Below are 16403 nucleotides of genomic sequence, written 5' to 3' on the forward strand. Positions count from 1 at the left end.
TTAGCAGCTACGCCACGTTTTATTAACGTTATTTTATAGAATCGTTTACTACGAGCACAACAACAAAAACAAACAGAAAATATACAAAATTGTAGATCACGTATATTGAAATACATCAGTTTAGATTTAACACTGCTTGACAGCGGAACACGTTCGTCGTAGATTCAGTGTTTTTTTTTCTCGATATTTTTAATGCAAATAGAAAAAAACATTTTAAATAAATTTTTGGGTAATAATACCAACCAAGTGTATATTATAGAAATAATAAAAGAAAGAAGATTTGTTTGCAATGACACAAAAATTTTAAAATTTATTTTCTGAAAAAAAGTGCAAATAAAATTTAATTTAATTTCAAAAAAAGTGTTTTAATTTAAGCCGGTTTTATTTATTTTTTTAAATAATATAATTCTGTGTGAAAAGTTTTTGGATGATCATCACATCATTAAAGTGGTAACAAAATAATAAAAAAAAAACGAGAAACTTGTCTGAAATACTGAAAATAAAATATAATAAAGACAAAAGAATACAACAGCAAATAATACAAATAAAGAAAAAACAAAACAAATACAATTGTTTCTGTTGAGTGAGAACAGAGAAAAAAAAGAAATAAATCTGTACAAAAAAACCCACCAAACCACTACAGGGAAGGAAATTTAAATAGAGGCAGTTGGAACATCCTAAACAACTCTTTATAGTTAAAATCTGTGTAAAAAACTGTATTAAATCAGGTACAAATTTTTCGTCTTGTTTAATTGTTAAAGAATTGTTAAACCAGAAAGTTTTTTCTCCATTAATTTGACATTTAGAAAAGTTAAGTTACATCAAATCGAATAATATTAACCTATCGACTCTTAATATTGAAAAAGAGTTTACAAGAGAAAAAAACATTTGGTTTGAAGTGGTTGGGAAGTTTTGCCTCATCCGCTTTATAGTTCAGACCTTGCCCCATCCGACTACTATTTGTTCCGATCAAAGCAGAACGCTTCCTCTGGGATACGCTTCATTTTGGAATAGAGTATCCGAAATTGTATTGATTCCTTTTTGGCCTTAAAAGATGAGCAGTTCTTTTGGCTCGGAATCCATATTTTGCCAGAAATATGGGAAAAGGTCATCGCTAACAATGGCCAATACTTTGAATAAATTTATATTGTACAAATGTCTAAAAATTTGAAAAAAAAACCGCATTTTTAAGTCATAAACCAAATATTCTGGGTCATTTGACTCATTTTTAAGTCAATCATTTGACACGCATGAGCACTTTGTAGTGCAGAGAAAAGTCAATTGGTTACTTAATACATCCCAGGTAATCTAGCGTGAAGTTTTTTGTCACTAAAGTGTCTCTAAGTAATCTAGAGTGCAGTCACATTATAGAAGTAATCTATTGGATAGTTGTCGTAGGAAGGTTTTTCGCAAAATCTACAACTAATTCAAAGCTATTCTGAGTTAAGCTTTGAACCTTTGCTATTGGAAGCTGACATTGCTGTGATCGCCGCCATTGTTTATTTCCATTTGGACTCTTTTGCAGTATTTTCAAGTGTTTTAAATATCTCGTAGTCTTGTGGGATATTTTATTTAAGAACTTCCAAGAGTCTGAAACTTTTTCACAAAGTAACTTCAAAAAACACCAATGAAAGATGGCTGTAGAATCGAGAGATCTTGTCGGTCACTACAAATTACAAAAAAAAAATCCATTGTCGCGTAAACTGTATGTCCAGTTGCTACTACAAGTTATAACCACAAGCAGGGTTATTATAGCCTCCGATAAATTTTAAAATTTTCGGAATTTTAATTTTTAAATTTTTAGTTATTTAGAATTTGAGTAGTTATTCTTTAGTCGGCTAACAGCTGGCTTTGAACCGCCGCCGACCATTTTTGGAGTCAGCCGCCGGCGCCGGGAAATTTTGTCGGCGCAGGTCTCTGCACAGAGAAAACATATTCGTGATAGCAACCGAATTTGTTGCCAATCGAATGATTCGGTTGCACACATAGAATTTTTCAGTTTTAACAACAGAAAGTCAGTTGATAAAGAAGAATTTCAGTTGAGGCAACCAAACTTTAGTTGCCCCTTCCAAAATATTGTAGCCACAACTGTAAAATTCGGTCACTAAGACAGAATCATTCGATTGGCAACAAATTCGGTTGCTATCACGAATCTGTTTGCTCTGTGTGACTACAAGTCCCCAATTCATTAATTTGCGGTAATAGTTGATCATGGTTCATTACTGATCACTAGCCACAGTAACCGAGTTAATTACATTGTTTTATGAATATAAGATCAGTGTCCCAGAAGAGCGAATTTTATTTGTTTACGTATCCGTTTAGATGAAAATTGTCAACGCCGCTAAAGATTAATTTCGACTTTGAGTTTCAGGAGAAGTGTTTTTGAGGAGTATAACTTTCCATGTCGCCATTGGAGAGTTTTATACGGCTAAAAAAACATGACACACAAAATTTCACGTGCTAAAATTATGACAGCACTTACAAAACAGCTGACAAAACAAAAACTAAAAGTCAGAATGCATTTCGACCTTCGAGGGAAAGGTTTACAAAGGGTTTAAAGGGTTGTGGCGAATCTTATATACCCTCCACCAAATTATACTTAAAATTTTTTTTTGTTTTTTTAATTTTTTTTTTTGGGTAAAAAAAATTCGGGTTAAAAAATATTTTTTCGGATTTTGACCCATTGTAGGTCCAACTTATTATGATCTTATATACGTCGTTGCAAAGGTCTTTGAAATATCTATCATTATATATCCATATTGTCTATATTAATGACTTAGTAATCCAGATATAGATCAAAAATAGGTCAAAAATCGAGGTTGTCCTGGTTTTTTCTTCATATCTCAGCCATTTGTGGACCGATTTTGCTGATTTTACATAGGAAACTTCTCGAAAGCATGTCTGACAGAATTCATATTGAAGATTTGGATCCCGAAGATATCTGGGGTCTTCAGAAAATTGATTTTAACAGACAGACAGTCGGTCATGGCTTAATCGACTCCGCTATCTATAAGCATACAGAATATATATACTTTATAGGGTCGAAAAATTATATTGTGGAAATTACAAACGGAATAACAAACTTATATATACCCTTCTCACGAAGCTGAAGGGTATAAAAACATAATTACTTATTGAGATAATCGGTGTTTTGTAATGCATGCCTTGAGGCACTCTTAGAGGGTTAACACTGACATCAGTCTGTTAATGTTCAGCCGGTTTCCATTGAAATGATAATTTCTCGTTATATTGCACTCCATCTTTTATTAACTCGCTGAAGAAAGCAATCTGTATTCTTCCAAAAATATTGAAAGCAGATCCCGCTCCGGCCTTAAAATGTTCTTCGGGTTTCTTTTCAAAAGTTGTAAAGTGCGTTTCTCTTAGCATTTGAACCATATTTTTCTGACAACCTTACATCATATATATTTTACACCATTCCAATCATAAGCAGCCCTCTAAAAATACCTGCTGATTAGAATAAATGTGCTGAAGAAATAGTGAAAGATATGCCGTCTGACTGTCGACAATGATAGCAATGTTTACACGAATATTTCTGTCATAAAGAGTGCCTCCCCGATCAATCTAATATCAAAAAAACATTGGCTTCCACTGGAAGTCTGTATAAAGTCCCTCAGAAAATATTAGAGATCATGTAACACAATTGATCTTACAACCTAGAATCCTCAGATATCTTTAAACCAGTGGTCGGCAATTATAGCCATCAGGTGCTGAATGCGATCAATAATTCAGGGGAGGAATTACCTCAGTCGTGATCGAATGAGATTTCGTATAGTAAAATAATTTCGAATGCCATAATCACTTCTCCATGAGTGACAAGGGTATATATAAGTTTGTCATTCCGTTTGTAATTTCTACATTTTTCATTTGCGACCGCACAAAGTATATATATTCTGGATTGTTATAGATAGCGAAGTCGATATAGCCATGTCCGTCTGTATGTTGAAATCAACTTTATGTAGCCCCCAAATAACTTACATACATGATTCATATATCAATATATCGAGAATTCTCCCGGCTCGGTAGCCATTTAAAATCAACAAAATCGGCCCATAAATGGCTGTGATATAAGGAAAAAACCGGGAGAACCTCGATGTTGACCCTATTTTTGACCTATATCTGGATTACTAAATCATTAATATAGACAATATGGATATCTAATAATAAATAGTTCAAAGTCCATTGAAACGATGTATACAAGGCTATAGTAAGTTGGACCTAGAATGGGTCAAAATCGGGAAAAAATTTGTCATCCAAAAAAATTTTTTTTTTCAAAAATTCTTCCAAAAAAAAAAATTTGGAAAAAAAAATTTTTTTTAAATTTATAAAAACAATTTAAAAAAATTATGGTTTAGTGAAAGATATATAAGATTCGGCACAGCCGAATGTAGCTCTCTTACTTGTTTACTTTTAATTTTTTTCAAGAATTTTCTTGACATTTGTCAACTACGTTCAGTCCCTGGTGGCTATGAGTTGCGATCACTTATCTAGCTGCAAATAGTCTCAAGAACTAATACGTAATATTGTTTTTTAAACCAGGATATCTCTTTAATTTATTTAATATGTAATATTTTTTACATCTGCCTCTATTTAATTTCCGCCCCAAGTAAACCCCCATTAAATTTTCCCTCACTGTTTTCAAATAGCCAAAACATTAAGCAGGCAGCAGCAGGCAAAAGAAGAATAAAAAAAAACACAGCAACTTTGGCAAAGAAGTTGAAGAATAAATGAAGAAAAGAGCAGCGCACCAACAATCAGCCAACCAACAATAAACAAGAAAAAGAAGTGGTTAAGGAAGACTGACTTGACTGACTTGCCACTAAATACAGTTTATTGGCCTTGACAACTCAACTAAAGAAGATCTACCACTTTGGCTGGCTGGCTGGCAGTATTTCTTTCTAACAACCATTATAATAAAACACATTACAATAGAAACAACAGCGGAGAAAAAGAAACCAACCAAAAACGAAACACTTGAAATCTTACACGGAAATTCAATATTCTGCAGAGACGGAGCCAAAGACAAGAAAACTCAATAGACTCAACAATACTCTTTTTTTACACGCACACGATCTTACAAACCAAGTGATCAAAATATTAGAGTCTCATATTAAACACAGTGTAATGAAACATAAAACGAGGCGTTTAAAGATCAATAAAATTAAACGACGTTACAGATTAAGTTTAATTGAATTTAATGAAAATAAATTTATGCAAATCAGTGCTAAAAACAATAAGAACAACAACAGCAACAGTCCAGAAAAGTGAAATAAAAAAATTAAAAATTTTGTTCTCAAAATTTCATTAATTAAACAAAAAGCAAGCAGAAACCACGCGTTTTAAGCAAAAATAACAATATTTAAAATTTTGTGAGAGTATCTGTGTTTATGTGGTTTGTCCTAAAAAACAGCAACATACATAAATATTGCATGCAACAGCCGTACATGTTGATGCCACACATAAACCAAACCAACATAAAAAGTGCAATAACCCAAACAGCAACATCAATGTTCTAAAAAATAAAACACACACAACCAAACACAGACAGTTTTTTGAAATACAAACTAAAATTAAATAAAAAAAAATAGTGTCATACTGATAATAAAAACAACAACAACATTTTACCAGCCAATTTCACAATTTTCTCAATTAAAGAAAAATCTTTTTCATATTTTTATTTCCACAAAAAATATTCTTAAAAAAAGATTTTATTTATTCCAAAACAAACATAAATGCATAAAAAAAACTTGTGTATTTTTTAAATTAATAAAGATCAAAGATCTTAATTGACCAAAAATAACAAAATCAACGAAAACAAAACACAAAAAAATTCAAAACAAAAAAGAGAGAGAAAAAAATCCCCAGCATCAACAACAACAACAATTAAAGAAAAGTGTGGCAGCAAAACAAAAACATCCAAAATCCAACATCAAGAAAACAACAACAAAAGCAGCAGCATTTATTAAAAAAAAGGGAATAAATTTGGTGCTTAATTTTGGAACATTTTTGGTTTTCTTTTTTGCATTCAACACCTAAAAAAAGTACCCCCCAAGTAAGTAATTCATTTCAAAATATGTTTAAATTTTGTGTTTTTTTTATTCAAAACATTCAATTAATGTAAATGAATATTTTGTTTTATTTATGTTATAAGGAAGTATTTTGAATATTAACTAATAAGTTGATTATTGACAGAATACAAATTAGCCAACGAATAATGATGATTAATTAAAAGGGGATTTTGTTTTTTTTTCGAAATTACAAAATACAATAGTTTTTTTATGAAAATTATATTGAAAACAAGTACAGATGTTTTAAAGTTTTTAGAATTTTATCGGAGAAAACGTTTTTCCCCATGTTTAAGGATTTTTTTTATTTTTTATCATATAAATTGCAACAATATATTTGTAATTCATGATAATTCCTTTACGACTAGCTTTTAAACTAGTTATGCCAGCAGTTTTTTTTATCAAAGCTTTAACTAAATACTATAGTATTCAATGGAATAATTGAAAATAACAAAAAAAAAATCAATTAATTACATATGGGCAATTCCATATCATCGTACGTGACATTTGTACGCCTATAGATTGGAATAGATTTTGCAAAAATAAGAGTATCTGAAAAATAATTTGTTCTTTATGTTCCATTCAGAGGGTACTATATTTTAAAATAATAAAAAGTTCTTTCGAAATATTGTTGTCCAAAATATTGAGCGAAATAAGGGTATATCGTACGTGACATAAAACGGAACTCATTTTGAGGTACATGTAGAAATATGCGAAAATAATCGAATCGTGAGAGGCGTTATGTTTTCTTTTAATTTCTTACACTAAACGAAATATTTTTCCTTTACAATCCGTCATATTTAAATAAAAACAATCTTTGGATGATTTTATAATAAATAAAATTTAATATCGTACGTGACATACCGTACGTGACAGATTTTTCTCTTATAATAAAACAATATATATTCTGTAAATATATGTATACAAAAACTAAAAACATTAATAGAAAATATTCATTCGGTTTCAATAAACAATTTGGCAATAGCAAAAAAGCAATCAGAGTCAAATTTATTTCATACTACAAGCTAATTGGGAGCCTAGTTTTCGCCTCAATTTTAGCCTAAAACATTAAAAAAATTAGATATTATCAGTTTAAACTATTATTTTTGTTTTTAAAATATTGTAAAATGATCTAAGTACTTTCACATAGTAACATTTTATTATTTTCTTCTATTCAAATCATCTTGAAAAAAAGTAGCGATTTTCGTGGAATTCCCCATATTTTACTTATAGACTAGGATTAACAATTTCATGAACTTTCTCCATTCCCAGGAAATATTGTAATTAAAACAAGTAAGAGAACTATATTCGGCTATGCCAAATCTTATATAGGCTTCTCCAAACTAAACTTAAATTTTTTTTTTGAAAATTTAAAAAAAAAATTTCAAAATTTTTTAATTTTTTTTTCGAAATTGTTTTTTTTAATTTCCAAAAAAAAATTTTTTATGTTTCAAAATTTTTTGCTATTTAAAATCGAGAAAATCGGCCTACAAATGGCTGATATATAAGGAAAAACACGGACAGTTATGCCAGCAGTTTTTTTTTATCAAAGATTTAACCTAAATACTATAGTATTCAATCGAATAATTCAAAATAACAATTAATTACATATTTTACTTATAGACTAGGATAAACAATTTCACGAACTTTCTCCATTCCCAGGAAATATTGTAATTAAAACAAGATAACTATATTCGGCTGTGCCGAATCTTATATACCCTTCTCCAAACTAAACTTAATTTTTTTTTTAAATTTTATTTGAAAATTTAAAATTTTTTTTTTTCAAAATTTTGTAAATTTTTTTTTTTAATTTTTTAAATTTATTAGTAAAAAAAAATTATGACAAAAAAAATTTCCTTATACTTCAGCCATTTGTGGGCCGATTTTCTCGATTTTAAACAGCAACCGATCCGGGAGAAATCCCGATATATTGATGTATCAATCATGTTTGTAAGTTATTTGGGGGCTACGGAAAGTTGATTTCAACATACATGTCTATATCGACTTCGCTATCTATAACGATCCAGAATATACTATATACTTTGTGGGGTCGCAAATAAAAAATGTAGAAATTACAAACGGAATGACAACCTTATATATACCCCTGCCACTCATGGTGAAGGGTATAAACTAAATAAGTTTGGAAATTCGAACCCTAAAGAGATGAATTAAAAAGAATTTTATTTTTGGTACATTTTTTCATAAATTATGTTTTTCTATAAATTGTCATAGACATATGAACATTTAATTATGAGCTGTCACTACGATATTCAAATTTATTTGCACTCACATGTGTATTAATTACCACAATGGAGACAAAAGTTACCAAAAAGGGGTAAAAATAGAAAATTGCATTTTATTAAAAATTATGATGGTAATTTTGATATATTGAAACAAAAATTAACTAGCTGGAGTTTTATTTGGAACTATAATGCTAAGTAGTAGCTAGGTGTAAATTTGGACATTTTAAGCAAATGATTAGCGATTTAAATTGGTTCATATATCGAGACCTTAGCGCCAAATTATCGTAAGCGACATTTTCTAATTTTTTTTTATTGACCGACTGATGTTTTAGCGTTCTCAGAATATCAAAATTGTTAATAACTTCAAAATTATAGGGTAAATTATTATACAGTAAACGAGTTTTATCGTAAGCGACACATAGTGGTATAGAAAAAAAAGAAGGAAATAAATCTGTAACTTCTTAATGGTTAGATTGGTTTGAAAGAAATTTCACATGCGCAAAGAAGAAGTGTTGTCGAGTTTAAGTTCTGAAGGTGGACCTCATGGGCCCACCAGGGGCGCGACCAAGGTAGTAGTCCTCAAAGTAGGATACCTCGGGTATGTTACATTTTTAAAACGACGCTATTTCTTCGTTTGTGTTCCGATTTCAAATAGCGTATCCAAATATTTTCCGATTTTGTCCAGTTTTCCTTCATTGGACTACAACATATGTATGTGTCAAATAGAAAAAGAACTGTTTAAAAATAATGACTAAGTTTAAAGTAATATGCATTAGAATTAAAAAAATTTTAAAAAGCCGATTTTCGATAATTTTTTTTGGGAAAAAAGAACTGTTTTTCTTTTTAAGTTATCACAAAAAATTTCTAAGAGGATGTATAAGGAATTTATACTTTCTGAAAGCTAAGTTTTCATAAAATATTTTAAATAAAAAAAAAATTAAAAATTTTTGTTACCGAAGGGACAGGTCCATTCAAAAAAACACCTATTTTTTATGTAAAATTAAACTTTAGGGCAAAAATTCTCAAATCGCATATTCGACATCAAAATATAGTAACCGATTTTAGATGGCCCAATATGCTTTTAATTATTTTGTAAAGGGTTCCGATAACTCCGACCCTGGTATGGATATTATAGTCCAAAAAACTAAAAATTTCCATTTTTGGGATTTTTCAACACTTTTTTGGGAATTGCGGGATTGCTGGTAATAGATTTCAAAATTCGTTTTTATTTTTCCATTTTGAATAGAAAATTTTACATAACTGTGAAATTTCATTAAAAACTATTCATAAATAACAATTTATACAATTCTTGTAATGTCAAACAAAAGAAAATATAAAAAATATGAAAAAAAATCAAAATCAAAGTTTGACATTATAGGGCTAAATATTGAAAACTCTCCCTAGTGATTCTACCTTCTACAATTATTGTATCATGGCTTGAACGAAATTATATTATATCGCATCATAACATTTTTAATTTTATGTATAAATTTCAAAATAATCGAAAAAACCATCTCCTGTAAAATTTGTGTTTTACACAACACTTTTATGAAAACAAAGTATTTGAAATTTCAGTTTAGTGGATAATCAATGGAAAAACGTTTAATTGGTACTTTTACTTCTAATAGTACTCTAAAAGTATTGTATTTACCAACTTAAAACTAAGGTGGTATGGTTCTTAGTGAAGTAAGAATCAAGGATGGAGAAGTTTAATGGGAGAGCTAAATGGTACCTTTTCTGTCTCCAAATGCTAGAGTAACTTCGGGTATTGTGGACTATGCGTCTAATGTGGACCAGTGTCTTTTTTCAGAAACTATTGAAGGTATGATAAAACTGATTTGTCGTACATTTTACAATTTGTTTGAAACGACAATTGCACATATGCTTTCATGAGTTATTGATATGTTGACTTTTAATTCTTGTATTGAAATTAATGCGCCTGCTCAACATTTTTTTCGGCTCAAGTAAGAAACAAAATTTGGTACAGTTACTTGGTAGAATTTAATGTTTGGTTGTTTTATATAGTTAAAGAGGACACGTAGTTTTGCATATATTTGGTAAGAATTTAAGCACATTTAGATTATTAGGTAAAAATAACTTTTTACCACTGTAACCCAAGTTCGTGTAATGTGGACCACTTAAATTACTTGATTATGTACTACTGGTCCATATTACCCGACAATAACTATGTACTTTGTAAGCAATCTATCTAAGCCAAGAACGCGACTTTTTAGTTTGTATTAATAAAAATATATTGAAATTAAATTTTTTAATCATTCATGATTAGCTGGTTCATGAATTTTATTCATTAAATACTAGTCCACATTACCCTCATATAGTGGTCCATATTACCCTCCAATTTTTTTAATGCTGATTTTTGGGTTCCTTACAATATTTTCACATAAATTTTTTATCCTTTAACGGAAAAAATATTCAACTGCAAAAACCATTAGAGAATACATTAGCTAATTTATTGCTTCACAACTCTTTTAATATCCATATATATTGTGGCCAAAATTTAGAAGAAACAAAACGGTAGTCCACATTACCCGAAGTTACTCTACTTTTCGAAATTTCTATCATAGTGAACGTACAAAAAGAAATTAAGCTCATATGAGGAATTAATTGGATTTTTTCCTTTTTGAATAGTACTTGGATTTTCTAAATTAATGAACTTAGACACATAAAATTAGACCCATTTGATTCTGACTGAAATAGGAACCCTAAAAGGGGAAATTAGCGGTACTTTATTTAGAAACTAGTCACATAAAATGAGAACCGTCAAAAGGGAACTTTTTTGCATTGATGTATAAAATAAGTCACCTCTAGAAATTTGGCAAAACACCGCTATTTTAAAAAAAATTTGATCCTTATATAGAAAATACCGTACGCTTATGTTGTCAATTCACCGTCGAATTTCAACTTTCAGAGCATCAGCTGTTTGTGGTTTCCTCATGAAAATAGTCCACAGGGTAGAACAAAACGGCAACCGAAATATTTCTCATGCAACAACTGAATTGTTTAGCCGGTTGTCTGGCGCCCACCCGTTATTAAGAAACATAAATAAATTGCATTTTTTACCTTTACATTTTTTTAATACAACTTTTTTTCCTACAAAACAGAACAAATGAAAGTTTCACCAAATCAATTTAAATAAAGAAATTTGGTTTGCAAATTTGCATAATTTTCAAACAAATTGTATTTTTTTTTTCAAACAAATGGCACCGTTACTTGCTATTCTTTATGATTTTAGATTTATGAATTTAATAAAGAATAAAGTTTTGAAATGATTTCAAATTAATTTGCATTATCAACCATAATCTTTTCTTAAATGAAAAGAAGTATAGATATGAAACGTGTTATTTTTGGTTTATTCCTGTTTCAAATATTTATATTAAATGGTGGGTACTTTTACGTTTATGTTTGTATGCAAAGGTGTTTATTTTTGGTACATTTTCGAATATACAATAACTGAACAAAAGCGTATTATTTATTTATTTTTTCAAGTTCAAATGAAGTGTGTGGTGTGCCAGTTTTTATTTATTTATTCAATTATTTTAGAACTTGTATAAATATTTATTTATATGTTAATAAGAAAAAAAATGGTGGAACGTTTTTAAGAAAGAATAATTTATTATATATATTATTTTAAGTAAATAATACTTATCATACGAATTCAAAAATAATAATAAAACAAAATGTTTAAAAATAAATCCAAACAATTTTAGAGAATTTTTAAAATAACGAATCTTTGTAAGTGAAAATAAATCTCGAACCTTAGAGAATGAGAATTTAAACTGCAATTACTCTGATGCTTTCTGTTATTTTTTTAACAATTATTAAATTTAACCCTAAACGGCGAAAGTGACCCATCTATGAGTTAGACACAAAACAAAAACTTTTCCTATAAAATCTAGGTTATATAAAAAAGTCTCTCTAATCGCACATTAAACCCCCTTCCCAAAAAAGATTAGATATAAATACAGAATTCTCACACAACTAAGTATGTACTTAAATCAAAAAAAGTATGTGACAAGTTTAACTCCCCCTGGTAAAACAAAAAAGAAAATTTATTATAAACAAATACTTTCCATTTCATTTGAAAACTGTAATTAAAAAGAAATCCAAATAAAAGTGTAACAGACAGACAAACGGCACCTACAATTTCAAATACAGTGGAAATTTTAATTATAACCCAATTTTTTTGGAGTAAATTTTTGACTTAAACTAATGTTAATGTTAATAAAATGTTTACATATGAATTAACTAAAATATTAAATTAATTGCTGTAGTAAATTAACAGCCATAATTTAAATTTAATTTTAAACAAAAAAATAAGAAGAAAAATCATATAATTTCACTTCTCTATTTTCAAAATTTATTTTTATTTTGAGGGCAAGTGTGAAGTGAAATCTGTAATGTTTTCTTTTTCTAAGAGTTTTAGTTTTATTTTTATTTTAAAAAGAAGGAGGGGCTAATGAAAACACAGCATTATTTAATTTGTTTATTGTTTAAAAACAAAAACCAAAAGTTTTATTGTTTAAACTTTTTTTTTTTTTTGCTTAGTTAACAGAAAAAGGGAAATAGTAACCCAATTTCGTCTGCAGTTCTAGGTTAAAATTATAAATAAAACTCTAAACATTATTGTAATTTATAATAAAATTGTGAAATGTTGTCTGTTTTTTTTTAGAAAACATTTTACAATAATTTGCAGTTTCATTACATTTCAGTTTTGTTTATTTTGTAAAATTATTTGAAACATTAAACAAAATTTTCCGCTGAATTGATTTTTTTTGTTTTCTTCTTCAAAATTTTTATTTATTTTGTTTATTTCAAGGTGAGTTTTACCTTGAATTTAAGCAATTTTGTTTTTATTTTTCTGTTGTTTTTTATTTGCTGTTTACAAATTATGATTTCCCTTTTTTAATTTGTTGAAATATTTACCAGCCAGCTCCATAAATTTTCCTAAATGTAATTTTTCAAGATTTATAATATTGTTTATAAACGATTTTCATTTGGCAAATAAACATTTAAATAAAATATTTAGAATTTTATGCCAAAATAACACCTGTTACGACACTACAGTGGGGCAAAAAAAAAATAAGTTAACAACAAGTGAAAGAGCTATATCACCAAATTATACTTAAAAATTTGTTTTTTTAAATATTATTATTTAAACAAAATAATTTTTTTTTTTCAAATTGTTTTTAATTTTTTTTTAAAAAAGTTTTTTTAAATTTTTTAATTTTTAAAAATAAATTTTTTTGAAAAGGAATTTATGACAAAAAAATTTTTTTTTTGGTAAAAAAAAAATTCGGGTTAAAAAATATTTTTCCCGATTTTGACCCATTGTAGGTCCAACTTACTATAGCCTTATATACATACATCGTTGCAATGGTCTTTGAAATATCTATTATTGGATATCCATATTGTCTATATTAATGACTTAGTAATCCAGATATAGATCAAAAATAGGGCAAAAATCTAGGTTGTCTCGGTTTTTCCTTATATCTCAGCCATTTGTGGGCCGATTTTGTCGATTTTAAATAGCAACCGATCCGGAAGAATTCCCGATATATTGATATATTATCCATGTATGTCAGTTTTTTGTGGGCTACGGAAAGTTGATTTCAACATACAGACGGACAGACGAACATGGCTATATCGACTTCGCTATCTATAACGATCGAGAATATATATACTTTGTGGGGTCGCAAATGAATAATGTAGATATTACAAACGTAAGGACAAACTTATATATACCCTTGCCACTCATGGCGAAGGTTATAATAAAATCAAATTTTGGAAATTGAATATTCTCTGTTCTGGTACCCAATTTCCCTTCCCATCTTTTGGATGAATACTGATGCTCACAAACGGTTTTGATATTGATGCTTGAATAGCTGCCAATGATTTTGCAGGGTCTTTTTGAGTTATACAACAATCTTCATGGAGTAATTCCACCAATTCGTGGTCTTCAAACTTTTTTTGGCTGGCCTAGGCGTTATTTGTCTTCCGTGTCAAAATCACCACTTCTGAACCGAACAAATCAACTCTTCAATAATTAAGTGACAATAAATGACAGATATGTAGCCTTAAAAATCACCGTATAAGTTATTAAAAACAAAAACCGCGTTCAAAAGATACGCCATCCATTGTAAAGCCCACATTTTTAAGTCTCACACTCAATATAACAGCGTCTTCTATACACTAACTCTCTCACAACTTGCTGTTACCATCTTCTAGAAGTTTCGTGAATAATCTAAAGAATGTTTCATTTCCACAACAATCATCTAGAGTTTTTAAAGCTGATTTACAAACAATAAAGTTTATATTGATGGAAATGTTTATATAAATGCTAGCAGCAGTTACAAACCATTAAATTATATAAATACATCAATAGAAACTTCATTGTTTGTAAATCAGGTATAAAAGCTCGAGATGAACATTGTGGAAATGGAAACTTCGTTAGATTATTCACAAGATTTCTTGAAGATGGCGCTGTGTATATAAATAGCGAGTTGTGAGAGAGTTTGTGTATAGTAGGCGCTATTATCTTCCTAAATTGACATAGGCATGTTATGAGCTCCCACCATGATACTAAAATATATTTGAATAAACTTTGTATCATTTTAATTTGGACAAAAAAAGTACCAAAAAGGGGTAAAAACTGAAATTAAAAAGAAATGCATTTTACGATTATTTTGATAAAATTTTAAACATTGGTTTCTCCAAAATTAAGTAATAGATTGTTATTTGGAACTCGAGTGCTAAGGGTTACATTGGGCCAAATTTAGAAAAACCCGTTTGGTACTTTTTTTAAACTTTTTTTTTTGAGAAAATCAATAGGCTTGAATCGTTTGAGAGTGAAATTTCAAACTCGTTATCTATATCTGCAGCATGATTATCTTGGTGCAACGAATGGAATTTATTGTAACTACAGCGATTTTCGAGAAGTCTTTTAGTATTAGTCTGGGCCGCATTCGGGGCAACGTGATCTCAATCTACACTAACGGATCAAAGACGGCAACTGCCACTGGTTCAGGGATATTCTCTGATGAACATGGCCTCTCTCAGACTGCCCAATATCTGCACCGACATCCAGGCAGAGGAAGAATCAATTAAATGTCGAAAGTGTAACCATTAATGTCTTATAGATTGCATATAATCCTTGGCCCAATTTGGACAAAACATTGTCGAGTTAATATGGAGAGTTCCATGTCATCTAGACTCGCATGGCTATTGGTAGGAATTCGATTAGACTTCTTACGTATATAATCACGTTGGAACGTTTGGGTTATCCAAGCAATAACTATTGCTGAACACCTCCTATGTGACTGTTCAGCTCTGCAGTAGATATCCTGCTATAGGTCTCTTTCATGAGAACGATTATTCATATTCAATATTAAGGGCCTCCTAGTGTATTCGCTAATTTTGAGCATCCACCTCAATCCATCACATATTATTAATTTAAAAATAATAATTCTATATTTCATTTTTCTAATCGGTTCCATGAACTAGTTTGTGTTCCATAGAACGAATTGCTGAAGCAATTGCTACAGAACTGTAATCAATTTCTTTATGTTATTGCGCAATTGTTTTGTTTGCAATTATTCGTTTAATTTATTCGAATAATTTTATATTCGCTAGAAAAATTTTTTATTATTTAATATTTTGTATTATAAAGCAAATTTTTATTAAGTTTTGTGATTATTTAGTGTAAATTTTAACGATTATTCGTTCTCAATTATTCGATTAACTTTTTATTCGTTGCAAAAATCACATTTTATACCTACATGTTCTTATTTAACACTTTACAAAAAGTTTTTGTAATAAAGCATTCTAGTTTTGCAAATTATTCGTTTATAATTATTCGAATAATATTTTATTCGCCACAAAAATCATAGATTAGTTAATATTATTATTATTACTATTATTATGAAACTAATTGGATTAGGTTTTGTGGTTCTAAGACCAAAATTTTAACGATTATTCGTTCTCAATTATTCGATTAACTTTTTATTCGTTGCAAAAATTAGATTTTATACCAACGAGTTTTTATTTACAAAAAGTTTTT

General features: G+C 29.1%; 1 protein-coding gene across 1 annotated transcript in view; it reads left to right on the forward strand.

Moving 5' to 3' along the window:
- The first annotated feature begins 229 nt into the window (after positions 1-229).
- LOC135957790 (uncharacterized) overlaps positions 230-16403 on the forward strand; it is a 39888-nt gene continuing 23714 nt past the window's right edge. Inside the window, exons 1-2 of the mRNA XM_065508595.1 lie at positions 230-450; positions 4665-6070. The gene's annotated coding sequence lies outside the window, so the exon portion shown is untranslated. The remainder of the gene's footprint in view (positions 451-4664; positions 6071-16403) is intronic.

The sequence above is a fragment of the Calliphora vicina genome, chromosome 4 (assembly GCF_958450345.1).
Source record: "Calliphora vicina chromosome 4, idCalVici1.1, whole genome shotgun sequence".
Lineage (NCBI taxonomy): Eukaryota > Metazoa > Arthropoda > Insecta > Diptera > Calliphoridae > Calliphora > Calliphora vicina.